This window comes from Bactrocera latifrons, unplaced genomic scaffold (assembly GCF_001853355.1).
Source record: "Bactrocera latifrons isolate USDA-ARS-PBARC rearing strain unplaced genomic scaffold, ASM185335v1 scaffold_697, whole genome shotgun sequence".
Lineage (NCBI taxonomy): Eukaryota > Metazoa > Arthropoda > Insecta > Diptera > Tephritidae > Bactrocera > Bactrocera latifrons.
In genome coordinates this window covers 22,007-49,396 of record NW_017537375.1, presented here as the reverse complement: position 1 = coordinate 49,396, position 27,390 = coordinate 22,007, and the positions used below count along the sequence as shown (strand labels likewise).

General features: G+C 35.8%; 1 protein-coding gene across 4 annotated transcripts in view; it reads right to left on the bottom strand.

Annotated features, from left to right (window-relative positions):
• Positions 1-27,390, bottom strand: part of LOC108975755 (F-box/LRR-repeat protein 7) — a 47,633-nt gene that overhangs the window by 18,084 nt on the left and 2,159 nt on the right. For all 4 annotated transcript variants that reach the window (XM_018944458.1, XM_018944456.1, XM_018944460.1 and 1 more), the window contains exon 2: positions 17,114-17,327. The gene's annotated coding sequence lies outside the window, so the exon portion shown is untranslated. The remainder of the gene's footprint in view (positions 1-17,113; positions 17,328-27,390) is intronic.

Here is a 27,390-nt window from a genome sequence, read left to right as displayed (position 1 = left end):
ATACTTTTTGAACACACCTCGTATGTATATAGGCGTGTGTTTTTAAACAAACTTTTGTATCACATTATGATAATACCAACTTCGTTTCAGATGTTTAAACAAAAGCCGAGGTCGTTTGAGTTACTTGRAACACAACCATAGCTCGATACTATATTCTTTTTGTTTGCCTTTCGACAGTTAAAGCGAATTTGTGTTGAAAAGACTAAAGTTAAATTTCATAACAAAATATATAAACAAGAATTTGGTGAGTTCAAGCAAGATTATGAAACGAGGTGGTTTATATAAACGTTTCAATCTATTGACTCCGAAACTTGTGAGTTGGTATTTGGAATAGTCAAAACAAAACTTTTCTTATTTTTTAAGTGTAAAATTAAATCCCCAGAGGCTTTAAGACGTCTTTTATACAATCGATTAGCAAATTGTCTACAAATCTACGGTAGTCAAAAAAGTAATTTTCACAGGCTTCTTTTGAAGCCAACTATACTCCATTAGGGGAGTTCTGCATTGACCGAAACAAATTGTAGTCCGACGGTGTAAGGTCAGGACTTCCCACCAAGCTCTCTCAGTCTTTGCTGGTTTTGTGTGGTCTAGCGTGGAGAAGCATTTTCTGTTGATCAGCTCTGGCCGTTTTTTTTCGATTGCTTGCGTCAATCACATTAGTTGTTGATAATAAAATGTAGAATCAATCGTTCGACGAGGATCGATGATTCCTTTCCTATCCTACCAAACACTCAGCATAACCTTTTTTAAATAGTTTAAAACCGTTTKATGATGAATGTTAATTTTCTTAGCGATGTTTTTTCATAATTTCATCGAATTTTTCGACGATAGATTGACCAATGCGTGGTGCATCTTTCACATCGAAATTTCCAGAACGGAAGCGAGCGAATTATTGTTGTGCAACACGAACTGATATAGCATCGTTTCCGTAAACTTCACAAATTTTATTGGTGGCTTGCTTGCCATTACTCGTTTTTTTATACAAAAATTTCAGAATATAGCGAATTTCATCACCCTTCCAACACTACAAGGTGGTTTCCAAAGTAAATAGGAGTTTTTGAATCTAGCGCCCCTTGGTGGCGCCACCTATATGTCGACTGATACGTTAGAATCTGTTATCTTTATCGATTGTCCAGTRAGAATTTCGTGACAWTTCATTGAATGGAAGTGAAGTTATTGCATTTTAAGTGTCAGYATGTTTGTGTTAGCGGTGCGAAAATGAGTTTCGAACAAAAAGCCAACAWTTAATTTTGTTTTAAAATTGGTAAAACTTTTACCGTAACGTTTCAATTGATGAARCAAGTTTATGGCGATGATTGCCTATCCYGTAGCAGAGTGCACGAGTGGTTTCAACGTTTTCAAAGAGATCGAAAGTGATCGTCATTTATGTCTTAATGATGATCAACCTGTGGGCCAAACAAAGTCCCTGAACACCGGAATTGAACATCTCCAAAACATCGATTTATCGCATTTTGACCSAGTATTTGGGCTTACGAAATGTGTGTGCACGATTTGTTCCGCACAAATTGACTGACGACCAAAAATTGCTCAAAATCCATCGACGCATTTTAACCATTAACCACTCCCCGTATTCACCTGATATGGCACCGTGCGACATCTTCTTTTTCGGAGGCCATTCAGAAGGCTTGCATTGGCAGACTGGCGATCATACCGGCCAACGAGCTAAATAACTCGTTCGCCATGCTTTTGGACCGTGAAAAAAAGCTGTATTGAATATTGTATTTGAATAAAATAARTTGATTTTGTCGAAAAAAATATTTGTTCTGTTTTTTTTTTTAAAGTCCTGTTTTCTTTGGAACACACCTTGTGTATATTGACGGTACGAACCTAGTTTTTGAAATGGCTACATTAATTTAATCTTACCGAAGCACCCTGTATACCTGATATATAGTTAATATAACGTTTCTTCTCATGCTTTGCGTATGTCACTTTTTGTTTACGCAGTTTTCTGAATTTTAGGCACTGACACCATAAATTGACTTACTTATGTAAAAGTCATTCAATGGCTTCGCRAATGTCCGTTGCTGATTGCGATCTACGACTAACAGACAGGCCCATTAWTCAAATGCTGATGGAACAAAACGCTAATAGGTAGAACAAAGTAACTGTAGTTAAAAATTAAAAAGTAAAAAATATACAAAAACCAGCAAACGCCAACGCATGTTAAAAAGTGAGAAAAAATTAACAATCCTTTTGACGGCTTTCATTTTTTCTGTGTTTTTTAACTCACCTGTTTATGTGGGCGTATGCACATATGTGATTTTTCATGGCGTGAGWTTTGTATATAACTACTTATATGCATACAAATTTATTTATTAATATGCAACATAATGTGGCATAAATCACTCGTTTTTGCTTTCAGAAAATTTTGGACAGCTAACTTCTAAATTTCTTGTTTATACTCGTATACATAAACATTTGTCTGCACATAGATGCTAGATAGATTTACATAAATTTGAATGGACGAAATTTCGTGACACCATGTTAAGTAAATTTCTAATGTGTGTTTAGTAAACAAGTAATAAATTAAACACACACTTGTTATTGCATATGTATACTCATATGTCTCTACAGCATGTATGTACATATGCGACTGTTTCTGTTACTGCGCGTATTTTATTAAGATTACAATCTTCTCRCCTCAAATGTGTTTAAGCATTTGATTTAAGTCCACAAATTAGGTATAACTGAAATATTTGATTTATGCAAATGCCATGCCGCTCACTTTAGTTTAGCTATGCTGCGCCATGCTAGCGTTAAAACATTSCTATTGTTGTGCGCATAATGGGCTTTGTCAAAGACGAATAATGATTTTGATACTAAACGGAAGATTGCTCAGAGTGTAAAATTGACACTATTTTTTAACGAGCGACCTATTTGTGTGTGTGTGTGGGTTGTATGTAGGCAGCAATATGCATTTACAGGTTTGTTTTAAATATTTTTTTTTATCTATTACTAAACACATATTTACTTATACAATAGGTCTAAATGGAATTTTAGAAAGTTTCATTTATTTTTTCTTAGACTGTAGCGCTGTCTTTTCCCGCACATCGCATAATCCATGCCAAATTTCGTGACAATATCTCCTCAAAGGAAAAAAGTTTTCCTTATATGAACTTGATTTTGATAATTCAGTTTGTATGGCACTTATTTGTTTCAGTGATATGATATCGGCAGTTCCAAAAAGTCAACATCTTGCCTAAGAGAAGAGCACATGTTCTAGTGGACTAGATCGCATATGTATGCTCCAAAGTAATCCTCCTATCATAAGATGCTATAAATTTTGCAATTGACCTCTAATTTCAGTTCTGTTTTGACATTTGTGTAATAAACACTGCGCCAGTACGCGGGTTATTGGTGACTATTTATTTGAACAATRATCRGTCGGTGACTTTGGCACAAYGTGAATTTCGTCGCAGATTTYCTGGMCGTCCGACGCGTACTGGTGAAACACGGCGACGTTTAGCCGCTCGCCTCGAAGTGACTGACACAACACGAGATGCTGCCAGGCGTGGCAGACCCCGGAGTRGCCGTTATGCAGAGATTATTGCTGCTGTTGCCGAGGATGTCATGGAAGCGYCGTCGACATCGACCAAACGACATGCCACACAAATCGGTATCAGTCGACGATGTATACAGTGAATTTTGGTACAAGATTTGAAGATGTTTCATTTCAAAGTCCAGACGGTGCATCAGCTGTTAGCTGCTGACCGCCAATCACGTCAAACATACGCTCAAGCCATCCTTAAATACCAGCAAGAGGAAGATGATTTTTCATCAAAAATAATCATGAGTAATGAGGCCCATTTCCATCTTAGTGGCTACGTAAATAAACAAAATTTACGCTTCTGGGGTAATGAAAATCCGCGTGTAAGGCACGAAGAGCTATTACACCTGCTCAAAGTCACTATATGATGTACTGTTTTCGCTGGAGAAGTCATCGGTCATCTTTTTTCGAAGACGTCGCAGGCCAAACGGTTACTGTGAGTGCTGAGCGATACAGTGCAATTATCAACGAGTTCTTTTTGCCGCAACTTGATGAATTGGGATTGGAAAATATGTGATTCCAACAGAACGGTGCAACGGCACACACTGCACGCGACACAACCGATATAATCTCCCGTTTTGGCGATTTGCATTGGCCAGCAAGATCGCGTGATTTGACCGCTACATACTTCTTTTTGTGCGGCGGGTGTGAAGTCGCGGGTTTATGTGAACAAGCCTCAGACTCTTGCAGCTTTTAAAGACAATATATGTGAGGACCTATCGCCGGAAGTTCTGGATAAAGTGAAAAGTGGAAAATGCCATAAAATGCCATATCATATTCTCGACTTGATGTAAAAAAATTGAAAAGACAAAATAAAAATAATCCACAAGCAGAATAATTTAATTTTTTAAATTTTTATTACAGCCATCATAGATTCGGCGCCTTTCGCGGCCACTCGGACTGACGTATGAAACAATTTGGCACATTTTATGTAGAGATCTTTAATTATAAGCGTACAAAATAAACCTTGTGCAAGAACTGAAACCGCTTGATCTTCTCAAACGGCATAGCTTCGCCCTGTGGGCTTTTCAATAGTTCCAAGAAGATCAGACGTTTTCGAGTCAATTTTTCTTCAGCAATGAGGCCCATTTCTGGGTATGTAAACAAGCAAAATTGCCACATTTGGGACGAAGAGCAATCCGAAGAGATTTAAGAGCTGCCATTTCATGCAGAAAAAACAACAGCTTGATGTGGTTTGTGGGCCGGTTATCAGTCCATATTTATTGATAAGATATATTGATATAGAACGTGGCAACCGTTATCGTGCCATCTTAACCAACTATTGGTGGCTGAAATTGAAGCTCGTGATCTCGGCGACAATTGGTTTAAACCAGACGGCGCCATTTCCCACACATCGCATCAATCAATGGATTTATTGAGAGAAAACTTCAGTAAGCAAATAATTTCACGTTTTGGGCTGGTCGATTGACTACCAAGATCGTGTGATATCACACAGTTAAACTTTTCCCTGTGAACATATGTAAAGTCTAAAGTCTATGAGGACAATGCCACTTCGATTCAGGCTTTGGAGCAATACATCTCGCATGTCATTCGCCAGTTACCATTCGAAATGCTTAACCGATTCATCGAAAATTGGACTCAATGTATGGACCATCTGAGAAGCAGCCGCGGTCAACATTTAAAAGAGATAATCTTCAAAAAATAAATGACAAAGAATGTTCTTTCGAATATAAATACACTCACCATTTAATTTGAACTTTATGAATTTTTTTCTTAAGAAAAGTAGGGAACATGGAAATGGTGCATTCTTTATTTAATAATATTTAAATATTTGTAATATCTCATTTAAAGGGATCGACACAAAATATTTAGCAGTTGTTAAAAATAATCTTGGACCGAATGTAGGGAAACATTTTGAACTTTCCAATGCTCTCTTTGGRTTTCGATAATGTGGTTAGTTGTATTGATTGCTTTTATAAATGATTAAAGACTTAGTATATGGTTTTGATCTGCAGAATAGCAATTAAAGGCATCACCTGGTGACCACACACAAATAGTCCTCGCGTGATAGGAATTGCGTCACTGTTGGCTGCTACAAATTTAAAAAGTTAATGATTTTGTCTTAATACTATGAATATTCTACTAAGACTACTAGTCTGAGTATCAAGCATAKAATATTTTTTGCCAAAACGGATGGTACTTTGCGATCTGCTTTTAAGAAGCAGACCCTGCTACTGACGAACAAAAGGCATATATAAGTCTCTTATCAATCCAGTGCTATTATACGTCACAGAAACATGGATGTTGACGAACCGAGATAAGAAAGCACTTGGAGCTGCAAGATTTTTGAAGCCATCCGCGTGAACAATGAGTTCCGAGGATGATGGAATGGGCTGGTTAGGTTATGTCGTACGCATGGAAGACGATGCTTCAGGTAAAAGCTAATTCGAATCGAGACCCATGGGTAGAAGCAACTTAGCCAATATCAGACTTTTGACCAAAGTGTTCGAATTAAAATTCACAACTTCTTATGAAGTCKAAAAAATCTTGGGAGAAAAGGTTAAATTTTCGGCAATGAAGCTTCATAAAGGACCAGGGTTTATCGATTATATGGTGAATTCCATTGTGGTCGTAGATTACATCGAAACAAATTTCGTAAAGCTCATACAATATCAGTTGTTGTTCGGATTGTTCGGCAACTAAGGACGCTGTGGCGAGCTGACATTGTAAAATCGGCATGTGACCTATCCTGAGATAAAGATAACTATAGGCTTTGGTGGTTGCAGCATAGTACATACAATATTGTATGAAAATTTTACTGTAAAAAAATTGTTTACGTTTGTTCCCACACAATTTGTCCATCKCTCTAAAAATGTCTCTTGACGATTGATCGAGAAAAAGTTTAAAAAATATTTTAGCGGTGCTACTAAGTGTTAAGGTTAAGGCAACAACAATAACAAATAAAGGAAAAGAAAACTTAAAAAGTGTAACAAAAGCGCGACAAGAACTGACAGCTGAGCAGTAAGACAGCAAAATGTGTCAGCAAACAGTTGCGTGTGGCATGTGTGGCATAACTTGTGGCAATGTATTGAACTAATGGCGTGTTTGGGTTCATTTAAGCGCGCAACAGTGGAATTGTTTTGATGTCCATGGAAATAATTGAATATTAGAAAGTATTTGGAAAATAAAGACATAAACATACAGCTGAAAAAAGTGAGTTCGGTCAAAAATTCTATCAAAATTAAGAGTGAGTTTGAGTCAAGTGGTTTAAAAKAAAATTTTCAGCCAAGCTTAGCTGAATTTGAGTACCCAATTAATGTTGTTGTTATTGTGAGAGAGTGTACGCCAGTTATGCGTCGGGATTGGGTTACATTCGCTTTAAATGGTGAGCTTGGGTTTCGAAGCGCATATCTGCAGGTAAAGCAAACTTCACATAAATATACACATACATGCATACAGACTCAAATGTTAAGCAGTTATGCTCGTAAGAGTTCTAATGCACATTTATATAAGATAGTATGAATATTCTAGGTTTGTATATATTTATATATCACTTCACCTTTTGCTCTCACTCAATTGCAGTCCATCTACGTAAAGCAACATTAGATGCCAAGAACTACTCAGCCGAGAAAATATCAACTTCACAGCTTCTGTGGCATACCTAGTATATTTATAAGCTTAAATATACACTTACACTCGATATRCTTATACACATATGAAAACTATTATGAATGACTGTAGCATTATGATGTTGATGAAATGTATGTAGGTATGCTCAGACAGACATAAATGATAAATATTCCTGAATAAATTTACTTTAAAGCGCAAAATCAATATGAACCAAGGTGTGTGAGTGTTGGCAGCTTGTTGAATCTTATGAAAATTAATGCCACTAATCGCAACGGTATCTTCATAGYAAGAAACCATACGCAGACATGTGTAAAACGGAAGAGCACCGTAGGAAATTTTTGATGTGAATAAAAGTATTTCAACCGGAAAGGAATTGTAAAATGTAACAGTTAGAATCGACATTAGTTTCAGATATGTATAACGGAATTAAAATGACTTCCTTCTTTCGATGAATTTCAGTAATACCAAAAGTTTTGAAAGAGCAGGCCCCGAGACGTCGCCTAGAAAACCTCGATCGATAGTAGCGATTCTCTTCCTATATAGTAGAGCCTTACAGTCGCTTAGCAGATGTTTAATGGCCTTTTCCTCYTCTAACTCTTGACAGCTTCTACAGCAGTCGTTAAATGGTGACCCTAGTCTGCTGACATATCTACCAATTAGACGGTCTGTTAGTACTGTTACATAAGCATAGCATCAGTATATGCTGAACCAGATTCCGCAATCAATGACGATGGAGCTTACGTTCCATTGCCCGTCCATGAAGAAGTTTGAATAAATCGGAGGGGCCGATCGAACTATTCAAATACGACGGCGAAGAACTCCTTATCAGTTCTTGTCAGCATATGTCAGCTTCTTTGTAGAATAAGGTCGAATATTTTTTTGTATGTATTGTGTGGAAGATTAAAGCCCATCCTCAACGAATTAATTGGACCTTATCGGTGTGGTTTTAGGACTACAAAATCAACAACTGTCCAGAAAGCTAGATCAGCCCATAACACCTCAGCGTCGATTTAAAGACGTCTAACACTATGTCTAAATTTGGTATTCACGCAACTGACGTTGAGCAATATCAAAAGCTCCGTCAGAAACGGGAAGGACCTATCCGAGCCCTTCGATTCCAAATGAGATTTCAAACAAGGCGACTCGCTATTGAGCGAAAAAATCTCCTGTCAACAAAAAAAAAAAAAAACAATCGTCTTACTTGGCTCTCACATCACACGTTGTAAACGCGGCTATAACCATAACCGCTTAAGCGGTGAYTCCACCAGTAAAGAAGAAGAAACAGAACTTCGGTAAAGTTTTAAGAGAGATAAGCATCAGACAAAAGAAAGAAAAGTCTTATTTTTGTCACATATTCCAGGCTAACGGCTCAGCAGCCATTAAAATTAAGCGCCTCAAACCAAAACATCGATCAGTGATAAAGACGAATAGAATTCCAAAAAAAAAAAAAAAAAAAAAAAAAACGTACAAAAAGTTAACCAGTTAATTGCCGCTATCAGCTATGTTTTATATTGCTTTGGGACTAAAGTAATTCTTGCAGATCGCCACTGCTTGCGTTTCCCATTAACCAGCCGTAACCAGGTAGAAAGGAATGCGCACAAAACCCGAAAAAAAAACTAAAAAGTGCGAAGCAATAAAAAAGCTTTCAAATTTGTAATGTAAGGACTCAAATTACTAAAACGAGTCAAGTCGAAATTACTGCACAAAATGTCAGCAAACTCAAAGTCACCACAAAAATGTAACAGCCAATCAAGCCAACGAATGGTCACTAGGTCAACAGTTAGTCACCACCAAAAGCGGCATTGAGATGTGCTTTGCGAAGTTCTGTTTGCTATTTTTTCCGCACATTGCAGATTTTTGGGTTTGCGCTTTGAATGCATTCCTCATTGCTTGTTCAATTTACATGCCATGCGGTGATAAGACGGACAGGCATGTCAAGCAGCTGCATAGCTTGTCTGCTGCTGGWATGCAAATGTAATAAAATTAAAGTGAAAACCCACTCGATGATATGTGGCACGATATTGTTGAGTACATGAAATAGGAGTGAGGATGAAGTTTAGAGGATTAATTATCGAAATAATTATTTGAAGTAAAMCTTTTTAATTTTATTTTCGTTTTTTGAAGCAGTAAATATTACCTACGTTAGATAAAGTTAAGTGTGATCTTGCGGCTWGTTGTCARTAAAGAAATATAAATTATTTTTTKTKCATAAAATATTTRCRARTTTTCYACTTTGTGCCGAAGGTCTCGCAGCCAAACTAGTTAAAAGCTGTATATGAGTGGCAGCAAAAGAATAATATGAAGACAAGCGTAAAGGAAAAATGAAAAAAATACTGGTTGAAACAAAATATTTATTTAACAAATAGTTTTTTGCAGAAACATTAAATATTGATWAATAACAAAAAATGGAAAATGTATAAGTATTTAGTACAGCTTGGCTGAAAAAAGTAAACAAATACTGCTATGTATAACATAGCATAACAAGCGTTGATGGATCTAAGAAATTTAAACTAGAAATCATGCATGATATGTATATAACATATGAACACATGAAATACACATTTACATACATATCTATGGCACATTCGAGCCTTACTGGCAAGCGTTGGAAAATATAATGATTTATGATTTYGAACTAACAATCAAACCACTGGTCAAGTGCTTAAGATTCGAGAGTTTGCTATTTTGTTATTTTTTGAAATTCTTCTTCATCTTTATTTACTGCTTCTTCTTCACTTTGGTTGGCATAGTATTTATAATGTCTTCAAGTAATCTCTATATGTGTYGGGCAAGGTGCAAGCAGCAACTACGCATGCGCACCGAAATTGAAATAGCAGAAACCAAAATAAAAATATAAGAAGAAGTCAAAAGAAACTAGAAAAAACCTTAACTAAAATAATATCCTGCACAAGTGCATTTATTCTTGTTGAAAAGGTCATAAAAGGTGATTTTGATCGGTCAATTTGTATGGCAGCTATATGCTATAGTAAGCCGAGCTGCACAATATATAAGAAAATTGTAGATTTTTCTGACACAATACTTCGTRCAAAATTTCGTGTACATATGTAGCTTGTCAAACAAAAAAAAGTTTTTCATACAAGAACTTAATTTTGATCAAACAGTTTGTATGGCAGTTATACCCTATAGTGGTTTGATATCGCTCATTCCGACAAATGAGCAGCTCCTTGAGTATAAAAGGGCATTTATAAATATATGTGACATAAAATTTTCAGCTTCCGCTGTCAAATATAACCAATATRTAACCAATATATAACCAATATATAACCAACATATAACCAACATATAACCAATATATAACCAACATATAACCAATACATAATCATTTTATGGCCAAAACTCAAATTTTGTGTTAATATGAGTRGCATCTATTGTATCGTTTTTCCTTTAACTGTAAACTTATGAAAAGTGATGTTACGTTATTTTGCATTTTAGGTGACTATATGTACTTTATATATATATATATTTTTTGTTTTTGATTTGTACAAGCTTCGTGGCATACTTAAGTGTATAAAAAACAATAACCAACTGATCAGCGGGTTCGAAAATGCCAGGCAACACATCATCCTACTGTGTATGTGTGCACACACCGATATATACATTTATGTATGGAGATATGCTTCTAATTGTATAACTCTGCACGCACCATAAATGGCATTTCTGTCAAAAACGAGTACACACATACATATGTACTTATAGGCAAACAGTATGTTGAGGATTTTCGGCACCAAACACAACATCGCGCCGCGCTTTGACTGATTGAAGTCTGGAATTATAAAGATAAAGTGCGGATTTATTTATCATTTTCACAATATATCTGCATACATACATACATACACACATATACATGACATATATACATATACATTACATACAACATATACATGTGTCTATATACATATATATGACTTATGAAAATRTGCGCGTGCGTGTGTGCCTTCGCACTCGTGGAAGGCGTTTCGAGGTGCGTTGTGTAATCAATTTGAGTTAAATTTTTTTTATTCCTCTTTTGTTTGCCTAACTTTTGTTCTACTTTTGTTGAAACACTGCTGGGCGACTGTGTAGGAATTTATGCCTTCYGGGCGCTGTTGAGAGATTTCTGACTTTTCTGTGTAGCGTTAAATTTGTACTCCACTTAAATTGTGAGTGAAAGGGGCAAACGCACGTTTTACYAATAAATACTTCACTGGAAGTGCTTTATTAATTAATAATAACGGCATGTTTGTTAATTTATCAATTTAATTTTGTGCTTGGAAATTTCCATTCAAATAAGAAGGTGAAAATATGAAAACCGGTCTGCGCATCATTAAGGTGGTTGATAAAGTTTATTTAATTTGAGCAGAAATCTTGTAGATTTAATGGTTTGCAATATAGTATGTATACCAAAATTATTACGTATAACCCGAACTGATTTCAGYTAGCAATAACAATATGCCCGTATTATCTTTTTTGGCCTCAAAGATTTTATGCATTTTAAGAGAAGCAAGTTTTGTCATTTTGAAAAAAGAAAAATGGGTTATTGATAATATATTGCTTCTTGAATAGGAAAAAGTTCAATTGAAGCAAAAAATTTACTTATGATAAGCCCTAGGAAAATCAACTATCAAGGATAGGTATGCTAAGTTTGGACGTGGAGAAATGAGCACCGAAAACCGTGAACGCAGTAGCTTGGGTGAAGCTGAAAGGGCTAATAGGAGCACGTGAAGCTTGAGTCGTTCTTTATCAAAAGGAATCTTAAAGAGACGAGAATGCATAAGAATTATTATAGACTCTGCCCATAATACAGTCTTATAAGATTAGAAAATTTTCTTGCAAAATGCCTCAAACTTTTTGTATACGTATATATATGTATGTATGTATATACGTATGTATACACCACATTTATGTATATTCCCACCCGAAAAGATCAACGCTATTAGTCACACTATCTGACCTTTACATAATCTGACAGGCATGCGAAATATTGACAACATGAAAACATATGTGCAAAAGTACTTCAGCCTGTATTTTTTGTTTGTGTGTATTATTGATGTGATTTTGTTGATTTAAAACGTTTMCGTTTCAACATGCAAAACATATGTTTGTTCATAAGCACTTATGAATTTGATGAATAGCTTAAAGTAAAGGAGGGAGTGCTATATACGAGCCGTGTCTGAAGTGCTTGTTAAGTGATGTCACTGRTGGTACATATGTAGGTCTACAGTTGCTTTTGTATCTATATAGATACTTCAAGACACACTTATAAGAATATGTACAGAAATGTGGTYTTTAAGCTTCATGTAAAGCAAGGATTTGTATATGAAATTGTAATGTGATTGTAAAAAGACCACTGGAGATGGGTGCGTAAAAATAATTYTGTATATTGAAATAATATTATTTAAGAAAATTAGTTTAATTAGAAGAAGTCCGTGAAAGTCGGCATAAAGCACAAAGTGTTTAATTTCCAGTTGAGTATGTAAGCTGCAGCATACCCTGTAGGAAATCTCATACAAGTAATGTTATTAAGAGAAAATAAATTCAAAAATTGGTKGTTCRTGTGAAATTTGATCTCCATATGTCRTGCTGTTTGTTTCTGATGCGATAAGCTCGTTTCACGACTTTTATCATGGAAAAAAATCGGTGCAATGAGTTTGCTGGGACTTTTATGTTTCCAGTGAAATCATGGCTACAGGATCGACGAAAAATATGTTGCAAAGGTTTTTCTTATAGTCTATTTTAATACGAATTAAAGTACTTGAGTTCCACAAGTCACTCAGTGAAGATCATAATTTAACTTTCGTTACACACCTGACGCTGAGAACGTGCACCTAGACAATATATGAACGAAACGGCGGCAATTTTTCCCTTAAGCAGCATTGTAATCGATTTTTCCATCGCTTTGTCCACCACCACACCGAAATCTCAAGTATTTACAATTCCTATTCTACATCGCGCTCTGACGCAGACCGCGAGCATCTTTCGATCAGAAGAAGAAAGTCGTGCGTTTACACACAACACTTGCAGTTTTGCTCCAGCTGCCCAAGATTCCAAATATATGGACCACAGATGGAACTCTGCGGGCAGCTACGAATCACTCCGATGATCTCCACTCTCCCAATCACGCCGACTATAGAGGCCTTTCTGTCCGAAAAATGTTTCGGGCAAAGACTAATTTTTGGACAGCCAAGCTGCTCCTGTCATTTCACCACTCGATCTCAGCTTAGATAGTCAAATGCCCCCAAGGAGTCAACAAATACACCAAGGACATAATTGTTGACGTTCTCCCTAACAACATTCTRAACATAAAACGATGTMTCCTCAATACTACGTACTACATACATTTTCAAGCTCTTTCACAACCCTCCGCTCCGCTCTCCGCTATCCAGACCTGGGGACCGTTTGGACCTAACCTGACCAAAGAAATGGATAGACAGTTATCTCTTGAGCTTGAGGTGTCTGTACCACCGACCTGTGAAAGAACCATAGTACCGTAGTCGATGAAACAATGAGTTGAATGAGTACGACGAAGCAGAKKAAGTGGAAGACTTCCACCTATTTCTCAAAGTACCAAGCAAGCAAAAAATATACATCTTTTTTACCCACCCTAATGTTCATTTTCTACAATCCTTGAGAGAAAGCTATACAAAACTATAAAAGTTTAGACCATTCCTCAAATATCACCCTACATAATTTCTCTAACCTTATTTAAACAAACTTGATTTCAAATCAAAGCAACAATTTCTCAACTTGAGAGACTGTAAAATAAAACTCTCTCCCTGTTAACAACGCTATTGATCTCCAGTTGAGTTATTGTTAAGAAACAACATATGTAAGGGCTTTGAGAAGCGCGTTACAGTTCAACTTGGCTTCTAATTTGTCTAAAATTTAATATTTATTGTACAAGATGTAGATTTACAGACGTACATACATATATCAGATATTCGTACATATTTCACTGCTGAGCCCACACATTACGGTCGGTATGGACCAACAACAGCAAGACAATGTAACAATAAGACACCTCAGTTCGACTGCCGCACGACAATGAAATATAAACACACAACAAATCAACACACAACATAAAGGCGGAATCGTAAAGTCTGAAAGTCATAAGTCAAGTAATAAAAATGTACAGCAGAAATATATTTACATTTGTATGTATGCCTGTATGTAGGTGCTTGGAAATGGAATTTTATTGTGTCGGGCTGAGGTGAGATCGCGCTAAAACGGTGGCGGGCCAAGCAAGAGTGAGAGTTGAGTCAAAAGGGTGAGTGGCGCAATGTGCCGTTATTATGGCGTACAAAAAATTAAAAATTGGTATTGAAATGTGAAAATAAATCAAAAATATATATACATATATATTATAAAAAATAAAAACAAAAAAAATTTATAAAAAAAAGGTTGAAATTAAAAAAAAAAACATTTTTATCAAAATTAAAAAAAAAAAAAACAATTTTCATAAATGAAATCACAGTTGAATTCCCGCGCATTGTCATTGCCAATTAGCTTAGCAGCCGTATTGTGTTTAACATCAGCGCGTTGACAAGTTGTTGCCACCTTTTTTTCATATTTCAAGTAATAATATTTTCACGATTGCTTTAATTAAGCAAAAATGTGAGTTTGTCTGCATGACGGTGTGTTGAAATTTCAAGACGTATGTGGGTATATCGGTCGATTGGAATCAGCTTTGTCGTTTTGTTCGTGTGCCACCGGACGAGTGGCGCCCGCCCACAGTCGACGAATATGTCGTCGCTGKCGTCATCGCTGGCGCAGGCGCTSTCGCCATCAGTAGATTTTACTACACGATTTACATACTTGTGGATATATTAACAACAACTAATAACAATAATAATTACAAAAACACCAATAAACCTGTAATAATTATGCACGATTTTTAACAAAAAAGGGAGGAAAATTAATTAACAACTGTAATTAGAACGATATTGGCTACTGTTTGTGCATTGAGCATAGTTTTGGTATATGGAAGCGCGGATTTGTAATGCTGAATGAAAAATGAAGTAATAAATATTTTATTAATATAATTTGGTTATTTAAAAATTTGTATTTTGGAAATTTTAAAATTTTGTAAACAGTTTTTCAGTTAACAAAAGTTGGGTAATCATATGTTCATTTAAAATTAGAAAATTAGGTGGCAGCGCCAAAAACCAAATTTGTTAAAAATTCTTTATTAGCGAAAAAAATTTATTATTTTTAGTTTTTAATTGATAATTAAATATTCATACATTTTTCAAATTTAGTTAGGGTGGCAGCACTGGTGCTATACATATTTCAACTGAAACTTAACAAAAAATGTACCTGTACTGAACTGCATAGCTTGATCTTAAACTTTTTGAATATTTTTTGTTATATCCAGGCAGATGGCAACCACAATAATTTTTTCAAAACAATTATGACGTAAAATAATACTTTTGCTTGCATGTGTAATATTGACAAGTTTAAAAAATATTAATAGTTTGCAAAAGTTGGTTAAGGCTATTTTAAAATCAACTTCTAAAAACTATTTGTTTATTTAAAATTAGAAAATTAGGTGGCAACGACATAAAAAGTAATTGATAAAAATTCTTTACTAAGTTAGAAAGTTTATTTTTCTTAGTGTGTTTTCAATTATACATATATTCAYACATTTTCCAAATTTAGTTAGGGTGGCAACACTGGTCCCATATATGTATGTATATTTCAACTGAAACTTATAAAAAATGTATTTACAGTGCTTTGCATAGTTTCATTTTTCAATTTTTTAAATATTTTTTATCATTTTCAGGCAGGTGGCAATCCCAATTTTTTTTTTCAAATAATTTATAGCGTTGGCCAGTTAAAAAAAATATTATCAATTTGCAAAGATTTTAAAATTAAATTTTAAAAATTGTTTTTATGTTTACATTTAGTAAAATTAAGTGGCAACGATATAAATAACATGTTAACATTATGTGTAATTCAATAAAAATCGAAACATGTGGCCACATTTTTAAAACTTGTTATTTCGACCTGGAAATGAAATGCCATAAAGTTCGTTGCTTAAGTCTTTTGTTATTAGCTGAGACTTCAACGCAAACGTAAAAGTTCAAATTTTTTACAATTTTTCTCAATTAAAAAAGTAAAAAGTTAGTGAAAACGAAACCGAGCGCCATTAAAAACAAATTTCTCACTGTCAATGAGCTCACTTAGCAAATATGTATGTCGCGTGGTATTTAATTTAAGTTTTTGCAAGGCATTTGCAAATACTTTGCAGGCATTTGAATCTTTGCTTGCTATTTGTCACTTAGTTGTGGCATGACGAAATGGCACGAAATTGTTATTAAATTGTCATGAATATGACATCAACTGCTGCATTGCCGCTGCCGACTGTCGGCTGCCGGTTACCGTCTGCATGTCTGTTTGAACGCCTGCTGTTCTGCCTGTGTTCTGGGTTGGTTCCATTGTTGTGCCCGTAGCTGCCGTTGTCAACGCCAATGCGCCTTTATTTTCTTATTACAATTTTTTATATATATTTTGTTAACATTTGCTAAAATGAGTTAATGTCTCAACTATTTACGTGCAAATTTCAATTTAATTTTTCTCACAACACAGCGGGTGCGCTCGCTGCAAGCCAGCAGAGTCGTAGTGCATTGTTGTTTTTGGTTTTTAATTTTGTCTACAGAATGCGGTTCCACACCCATGCTAAARCGMTCAGCTTGYGATTTTGTAATATTTTGTTTTAAAKTWAGTAAGCTTTTATTAACATTTAGTGTGAGGTTTGCATCCATATTTACAATATTAAATTACATTAACGCAACAATTTGCTCAATAGACAGAACAAAACGAAATATTTTAGGCTTTTTTCTGATGGATTTTATATATATATTTTTTGCAGATTTGGCTTATAAAAGTTTGGTTAAAACGTGCTTTTTTTGCGCGTATCATAGTCTTATATAAGGTTGCTGTAATATTTTCACTCACCTTGATTTACATGCTGCATAATTTCAAATTCAGTTGGAAAAATATTCGTTGGTTCTTGCTGTTTTTGGTGCCACAGCGGGCACAAATAATAGAAATCACGTATCTTAAGGCTTTCGTTAACAATTTTCTTACAGCACTAAAGGCTTTGYTAATTTTTCTAAGGACAATTTTAAACTTCTTTGCGCTGATACCCGATTTTAATGCATTGAAAGAACTGTAAAAAAAAAGTAAAATAAAAAAAAAATGTAAAATTATTATTAAAATATTGGCAGCAAGTAGAAATAAATATAATAAATGATTAGTTAAGATATATACATTTCGTATATAGAACAAGGCGTTCTCTCGTTTTAAGCCGTTTGCGTAAGAACATTCGTCAAAATCGGCCGGAATTGTGAAAGAAAAATTCACGTTTTTTACATGATGATAATGCACCATCGCATCTAGCCAACATTGTGACCGAAGTTAAAGCCAAAAACGCATTCACCAGACGTGCCTGGTCGTGATTTTTTTTTTTTTTTGTTCTACAAATTGAAATTGAAGCTCCGTGGAACCCATTTTCAGTCAAACTTAAAAAGCAACTTTTAAAAACTTAAGATTTGCCAAATACCTTGTCTTTCGTTAGAATTATTTGGAGGGTTAATGGGATRTGTGGTTATAATGGTAAAAACATTTACTTAGGACTTACAAACATGCGACATATAGGTCGAATATTTATTTAYTTATTTATTAAATGAAAAATAATAATACAGYTATTATCTTACGGAGTAAGAAGCAYTAGCTGCCAGGGCTTACGGCTTACTGCTCTAATAAAACTATATTGYCTTAGAATATTAATATATTAGCCAGTAGRRGTCGAATAATATCCAGCGATTCATTAATAGTAACTCCCGAAATCAATATTACGTAGGTTGCTTTCTACATTTCGGGTTTTGCTAATCCTAGTGTTCYAATCTGGCAACGCACAGCTCTATTGTAAAGTTTGATATTTTTGATGTTATACATACTCAGAAAGTTTTGTTAAATGAGCGATATTGGTGTTGTTTACAGTAACTTAAAATATTCATCCGACCAAAAAATGCAACAAAATGGCGAATGCAACAACAGTGCATCGATGAACTGCTACTGTATAGTCCAGATTTGCCATCGAATAAATTCTTTCCACTCCCGTAAAAAATACACTAAGTGGTCAACGTTTTTCGACTGGTTACTGGCAAAGGACACGCATAGTGTTGTACTCCAGGGCCTGAATCGAAGCATAATTGATGTTAGACTTTAAGTCCAAAATATGAAATTACTGCTCACCGAAGTGTTCCATCAATTGATTGATGCGATGTGTGGCAAGTGGCGCCGTCTGCTTGAAACCAAATGTCGCCGAGACCATGAGCTTCAATCTCAGGCCGATGATTCCACCAACCCATAAACCACATCAAAGTGTGTTTTTTTCTGGATGAAATAACAGCTCTTAAATCTCTTCAGGTTGCTCTTCGTCCCAAATGCGGCAATTTTGCTTGTTTACATACCCATTAAGCCAGAAATAGGCCTTATCACTGAACAAAATTTGGCTCGAAAAGTTGCATTTTCTTGGAACTTTTCAAGAGCCCATAGGGCGAGGCGATGTCGCTTGAGTCGAGGGCTTCAGTTCTTGCACATGATGTATTTTGTATGCTGTCAATTTAAGATCTCGACGTAAAATGCGCCAAGTCCATACGTCAGTACGAGTTGCTACGAACGGCGCCGAATCCACTCTCCACTTTCTTCGTGCACACTCTCAACTACGGTTGCCATATTTTCTTCACAGAGTGCAGGACGTGGTGTATTCGTTCGAATATTATACAACAACGAATGCTGAGTCTCAAGATTAGTGATGGTGTTGTGAATAGTACGCKCGATAGGCTGATTATGTTTACCATTAGTTGATTGAAGTGAGCGAAACACATTCCTTACAGAAAGTGAATTTTGGTAATAAAGTTGAACGATTTGTAAACGTTKTTCAAACGTAAGGCTTTCCATRAGGAAATGCCAAAAAATACTGAACAAAAATAACATGACAGCTTGRCRCGMCTCACACATGATCTGTCAGMAAAAGGCTTTTGAAAAAAGTACYTCTACTTGGATCAACCATTGTATATAAATTCAATATGAAGTCAGTTCAATGACGGCAAATATCAGAATATCTCTAAAAAATATTTAGTGCMGAGTTATCGGTCTTGGTCCGTTCTAGAGTAACTAACTCTTCAGAAATTGTGGAAAACGTTAAAATTTTATATTGGCAATATGGTTTTTTGCCAGCTTTGAATATATGGGTTTGTGARAAAGGCCATATAGAAGTAAGGATCGTCTTTTGAGCGTAAGCTGCCTTAAATGTCGCTGGATCGCCACTAGCTATCTTCATTCACCAATCCTTTTGAAATTTTAAAACCAAAATAAAAATTATTAAGAATCTCAAGAATAACTCTCTGGTGTTAACTGGTAAATTTCTATACGTAATTTCTATACGTAATTTACCAGTTAACGCCAGAGAGTTATTCTTGAGATTCTTAATAATTTTTATTTTACAAATCCAAAATATAATTAAATATTGAAGTTTCCTAAAACCCGCCCGACATTTCCTTGAGAGAACTATTGTCAAAGGTTTTTCTAATTTTTGAGTAATAATAATGATCGTTCAGAACCAGCACCTACTACTTTTTCGAGAAACGTACGATTTATTTAAAAAAATGAAAATAGTTAAACAAGCAAAGTTAGAAGCGTGGAAATTAGATTACGAAAACTAAATGTAAAGCGAATGTATAAGAAATGTCTAAAGTAATCAGMAAAACAACAATAAAAACAATGATAATATATGTATGTATTGTAGCGGACARCAGAAGAGTAGCAGAAAAGCAAATGCCATGTAACTGGCAGCGACAACATTCCAACATGTTGCTGCCGCTGCTGCTGCCAACAACCAGAAAAATGCCAAAGGCACACACACACATAAACATATACACAACATAGCCGTATGAACACATACAGTGCTTGTATGCGTATGTTCTCGTATGTAGTAGTGAGCCGACGGCGGCGATGGCAATTGCTAAATGTATGCCGTTGTATATAGTATATAAGTATGTATGTGTATGCAAGTATATACRCATTGCACATGTGTGCAAAATGCATTGACATTGCATTGTGTGCCACTCGCCGTATGCTTTATGTCGCTCTTTCGCCAAATTCTTTTACACGAGTTTCGCTGTTGCCACAGGCAGTGCCATGAAGGAGCATTCATGTTAGGAGTAGTSAAAAAATATACTTTCAGAGTTGCCAGCGCGATATGCAAAACAATAACGACCAAAAMATAGAACTAGATTGAAAGATTAGCTCTTCCATGGATGAAAACACACCAGCTCTGTGAGTATTCGATGCAATATATGCCGGGAAAAGTAAAGGAAGAGGAGACCTGTTGGAAAGCTGTCTCTTATACACATCTAGATGTGTATAAGAGACAGGTTTGAAGCATTATCTCTTCCATGGATGAAAACACACCAGCTCTGTGAGTATTCGATGCAATATATGCCCTGTCTCTTATACACATCTAGATGTGTATAAGAGACAGATATCACCGATTTTCAAGCAATGTTTCTGTAACTTTTTCGATGTTATCGTTCCTAAAAGAGATGGAGGGATATGAGGTAAGTTTTAGAAGACTTCACGCCTTTCATTGAATRCTTTGTGTATGCTTATGTTCTTAGTTAAACAAAAAGTTTGTCAAAAAAGTCTTGCGGTATTTTTGCTAGTTGGCGCTGAGAGCGCGTAGTTCTAGTTTTATTCGTCGCATCGGGTCATGCTATACCTTTTTGGAGAGCTCATTTCACGCGCTAACACGTGTTTGATTTCGTAGTTTCTTTTAAGTCGTTCGTGAGTTATAGCGCCAATAAAATTTGTGCAGTTTATGGACTCGATACAGTTTCCATTTCCACCGTACAACGATGGTTTCAACGTTTTCGTTCTGGTGTAGAGGTGGTCGAAGATGCGCCACGCTCCGGAAGGCCTGTCGTCGAAAATTGCGATAAAATCGTTGAATTGGTCGAAAGAGACCGGCATAGGAGCAGCCGCAGCATCGGTCAAGAGCTGGGCATGAGTCATCAAAAAAAATTTTATGAACAATTGAGAATTCAATAAAAATACCGCAAGACTTTTTTGACAAACTAGAGCTTAATACTCACTTTGTATAAATTGCTAAGATGGAAATCAATGACAAACTGGAAGATAGCGAAGCAGATATGGCCCAAGTATGATAAGACAAAACTAAGGAGTTATAACATAGATCTAGGAACATTATGTATAGACAACTGTCAGTCCAGGTTAAATTTGATTGAATATCAGTAACATAATGATTCAATTTGAAGAGAAAAGAGAGCGTCATTTGCAGATAAAAAAATCAACACCGAAAAGCAGGGAACACTTTGAAAAGCTTAACATCAGGAGGTGCTGAACGCGATTTTCTTTCTAGTTCTATTGAGCGTATTATGTGAAAGCTGTCAGTGTGGCTTTAGGCCTGGAAAATCAACAACTGACCAGATATTCACCATATGCTAAGAATTGGAAAAGACCGTGAAAAGAGGATCGACACACACCACCTCTTCGTCGAATTTAAAGCTACTTTTGACAGCACGAAAGCTTTATGTCGCGATGTCTGAATTTCGTATCCACGCAAAATTAATATTGTGTTAATTGACGTTGAGCAATCCCATAAGATCAGGATTGGAAGGGACCTCACCGAGTCGTTCGATACCAAACGAGATTTMAGATAAGGCGACTCCTTATCGTACGACTACTTCAATCTGCTCTTGGATAAAATAATTCGAGCTGCAGAACTAAATCGAGCAAGTAGAATCTTCTATAAGAATGTACAACTGCTGGCGTACGCCGATGACACCTATATCATTGGCCTCAACAGACGTACCGTTAGTTCTTCAGAATAGATAAGGAAGCGAAACAAATAGATCTGGTATTGAAAGAGGGTAAGACAAAATATCTTTCGTCATCAAACAAACAGTCGTCGCGTCGCAACTAGGCCCCCACGTCACTGTTGACAGTTATAACTTCGAAGTCGTAGATAATTTCGTCCAYCTTTGAACTAGATTTAACACCAACAAAAACGTCAGTCTYGAAATCCAGCGCAGAATAACTCTTGCCACCAGGTGSTACTTCGGACTGAAAAGGCAATAGAGAGGTAAAGTCATCTCTCGACGAACAAAAATCAAACTCTATAAGTCACTCATTATTCCCGTCCTGCTATATGGTATAGAGTCATGGACGATGAAAACATCTGATGGGTCGACGTTACAAGTTTTCGAGAGAAAGGTTCTGCGAAAAATTGATGGTCCTTTGTGCGTTGGATGACGAATATCGATTTCGATGGAACGAACAAGAGACAAGGGCCACGGTGTCTAGGTCAGGTATTTCGAATGGATGAAAACGCTCCAGCTCTGAAAGTATTCGACGCAATATTCGCACGGGGAGCAGGGGAAGAGGAAGACCTCCACTCCGTTGGAGAGATCAGATGAAGAAGGACCTGGCTTCACTTGGTGTCTACAACTGGCGCCATATATTGAAAAGGAAGAACGTCTCGAGCTGCTGTAAATTTGACTATAATCGCGTAAGCGGTGTCTACGCCCATACAAAATAAGATCTAAACAACTGTCGCGAAAATAGCGGCAATGTCAAGATTTCTGTGGAGCAGTAAGGGTTTAAGAATAACATGCTCTTGAAAAATATGCATACAGAGGAAAATTATTTAATATCGCAAAGCGGCAACTCGGAAATAAGGTTTAATTAAATACCATAAATTAGAGATAATCCTAGAGAGACGGCAAAACCACTTTGTATTTATATTATAATAAATTATAGATAATTTTATTGCCAGTAGTAGGCCTYAAAGTGAACATTTATGTTAGTAGCGCAACTAGGGATTAGTCAAACAATATATTTGTAATTGTTTATTACAACAACAATGGATGAACATGCTGACAAAACCTGAAAGTAATTTCAAAACCATGCAYTTAGCAACGCAGTTGACCCCATTACTCAAAATTGCGAATGTTTTATCCGATTGCTAGCGAGTAAATCGATTGTTAAGAAAATGGCAATAACAAAAACAGCTGTTGACTTTTAGTGTCTGCCTTGTGTGGTGCTAAGTTGATGCTGGAAAACGCTCGTTGAGCAAGTAAACATCAAAATTTCGGAACTTTTTGAGGGTGACGGCTTGTAAAATACGATTTTTGTGAATTAAAAATGAAACGCTACTTTCTCACGGTAAACGTTTTTAGGAAAAAATATTGAATAAGATACGGGTGTGAGAACTATTGCTCGTGTGTTGAAAATGTGGTGAATGGGAGCACCTACGGTTTTAATACTTTGGTAATAGAGATAGCGAGAGCGCTAGAGGAGAGAGAGAGATGTAATTTGTCCGTCAAAGTTGTGGCGACTTATTTGCTGRCAGTGGCAGCAGCAAAAATGTTATTTTACAACCAACAATTGTTCGTRTTATTGCTGCCACATACCGACTGCTGCTTGTCAACTGTTGCTGCTTTGCCAACTGCGATTAGATTACCGAGCAGCTTTGTTGGCAGACRACTTTATGTTTTTCCTCAATTTTTTGTGTTTTCTGCTGTTTGACAGGACAACTTGTTGTAGTTTTCAGTTTTATTGCTTTCGTTTACAGTCTCTTGTAATTGCTGTTGGTTTTGTGGTTGTCTTTCACCACTCACTCCGTTTTGAGCTGCTGCAGGCACAAAAAGCAAAGGAACAATTTCGTTGTGGTTTTTCGCTATTGTTTTCATCATTTTTGTTTTGATCGTATTGTTTGATTTTATTTTTGACTTAGTGTCTAAAGCAAAGGTTTTGAATTAAATCCGAGTCCCCTTTCAACTCTATTGAAAATGTGGAATATTATAGGTGACACTGCCGGAACAAGAACTGATTTTGGATGACCTTCACGAATTTCGATCTACCACATTTATTGGATTAACGATACCATCGATAAACACTGGTCTCCGATGGAACTTCTTCACCCAAAATTGAACTAAGTTGATGTACTGTTGCTGAGATAAGCCATTGAAATTTGTACAAAATAATCGCTCGAAAGTGTTCGCAATTTAATTCCATATTTTTGCCTATTTGAACATTTTAAGTTACTATAAACAACAAAAATAGTGCTGAACTTTTAAGTTCATCGATGTAGTATTGTTGAGTCAAGCCACAGCGAAAGTAGTAACAAAATAATGTTCGCGATTAAATTTAATTCTTTACCCGAAATGAATATTTTAAGTTACTGTAAACAACACAATATGCGAAAGCTTATCAAAACGTTCAGAGCGTGTACTATATAACATCAGAAATGTTAAACTTTACGATAAAGTTGGGACTTGCCAGAACTCAACACCAGCGTTGCCAAACTCTGAAATTTAAAAGCAACCTATGTACATATATGAACTAAGAGACGATTTTTTTGTGTTTATTAAAATAATGTTTTTTTTTTTTTTACATTCTTTACGCGGGCAATTGGGTTCATAAAGGCAGTTATTTTTTTGTATTTTCTTTTTGTGTTTTTTGTTAATAATGTTCTTAAAAGAATTTTATTCGACACTCTTTACGCCGATAATTGCATTCATAAAGGCAGTTGTTGTTGTTTTAGCGACATAAAAATTATTTAAGTAATTTGGAGGAATGTTGCCGACTTGACAATCCTTGAGCTAATTAAACTCAGTCCGGTTATATATACCCGATTGCCTTGAGAAAGGTCTTTCCTATATATAACGCATAAGCTATCTCAATGACTTCTTCAGTGTTTAATCCTTCCGAAAGGATAAAAACCTGTGTTCAATTTKTGCTGGATGGACTTGATATGAAAAACCAGTTCCATGGAATCGGTAAATGGAGGAATTCATGGGGTTACAGGTATCGAAATCATATCCTAATTTCGTACATTATCAAATACTCAAATGATACCTGCCAATTGCGTTAGACTTGGTAAACCAAAGAAACTAAAATAACTTGTTGAGGATCCTGAAAGTGGTTTTTATATTCTTAAGTAAGCTAATCATAGTCATGACAATAAAGTTCAACTCTACAAGTCGATCCCTAAACCAATAWGGACATATGCAATGCAGTTATGGGGGATGGCGAGTACAACCAACATTGAAATCCTCCAAAGATATCAATTYTAGACTTTAAGAAGCTTGATAATTCTGATCCAAATTTTATGGAGAGCATGATGAGCCATGGGTTTATGAGTTTGATATGGAAACAAATCAAACAATCAAATCCAGCGAAAAAGGGATCCAAAAAAAAAAAAAGAACAACGCCAAAGCCTCCCAAAAGTCAAGGTGATGCTTATTGGTTTTGTTTGTGGTTTGATGCTTCATGAATTCATGAATTTGTTCCGGAGAGACACACGGTGTCTAAAGAGTTCTTCTTGGCCGTATTAAGACGTTTACGTTAGAACATTTTTCGAACGGAAAACGGAATTTTTAAGGAATAATGAATGGATTTTACACGACGATAATGCAACATCGCATCGAGTCACGATTGTGACCGAATTTTAAGACAAATTTGGAATGAATACTATCGGTTAACCACCGTATTCAACAGATTTAGATCCGCGTAATACTTTCTTGTTCCCTAAACTGACATTGTYGCTTCTGTTTTCAATCGACCGAAGAGATTAAACAAAATTCGCTGAAGCAGCTGAAGACCATGCTAAAAAGTGCTTGAGGAAAGTCGAGGTCTAGTAAAATCGTTGGCATAAATGTATTACATCTGGTGGGGATTACTTTGAAAGCGAAAAAAAAATATTAATGAATAATTAAATATTTTGCGTTTTATTTACAATTTCCTGTACTTTTTTTGTTATAATGTATGTATCGAAAATTAGCAGGAAATTCATATTTTTGCTGGAACTAACTGAAATCTAAACATTGAAGTAAATTTTCACTTCAAATCATTAGTTTTTATATGTTTGCCTTCAATACTCAATTTCTATATATAAATTAGTATATACGAGTATATTTAAAATTTTAGTATTTTACAAAAGCTCCTGCCCCTATAAAGGCTATAGATTGAATCACATAAAAACAGTTTCCCTATTAGGTTATCGCTTRGTGCAATAAATACTAGCCTCTTTTATTGCAGCAATCAAAGTTTTATCGCCCTGTACAAGCAATCGAGCAAGCTCTTAGCAGAAAACCGCTCAACAATTGGTACAACCGTAAATGTAATTACTAAGCCATTCAACTCGGCGGATTTGTAAATGTAAACGTTTCAATTTCAATTCTAACTTTAGCAAGCGTAGGTGGATAATTTACAGCTTGTATTTGTGTACTTGGCATTTTCGCCGATCGTGCRATGAAAATGGAGTAGTTGCGAACTGGTGCGATTTTGTTCTAACTATTCTACGGTCTTCTAGTACAAATGCAATTCTTCTAACTGCAAGCATTTCTCCTTTTGGGATTTTATTTACTTGGCCAACGTATTTGTAGTAGTTGACAGCCTGCCGRCAACCTTTAGCGTGCCAAGTATTGGTCCGAATTATAAAAAGTAGGTTTGAAGACTGGACCAATAGCGCTTTTTCTTACATTTTTATTTTTGAAAACCTTCATAGTTGTTGGAAATGGATAATTGAATCATTTTAATTATTATCTGTTCTACATAATCTAAAACTTTGAGAAGATTTTAAACACTGAAAATTTAGATCAGCATTCAGATTATTGATATAAAAARATATTTCTTAGATACTAAATGTAATAAGTCGACAAATTGGTCATGTYTTTGTAATGGGTGAGCCAGCTGAGAGCAAAGTTTGAGTTTGCGTTGACATATTTTCAATACGATCTGTTTAAAAARCATTCACAACTTTGTAAGTGCTACGAAAATAAGAAAGAAAATTCTCTCCTCCTCTGAAAAGGTGCAGGGATAAGTACTTGGACCAGATTTGTGGAAGGCTTGCTCGTAATACCGAGGCAGCCAGACGCAAGCTCACATGGCTTTAATATAGCTGGGAAAAAATCTGAATTGACTCTGCTTATTAGGAAGCACATCCCACTGCAAATTCATTCAGAAACTATCCAAACGAAGGTTCTGTCCACGTAATACCACGCTTAAAGGATCGATAACGCACGTACTTGGCTCAAATTTAGCACGATGCATTAAGCCAGTATGACCATATTTCAATCAGGTCTTATGGCAAATACCGCATGTCCGCTTGCAAGTATTATACTTATATGAGAAGAGAATAGCAA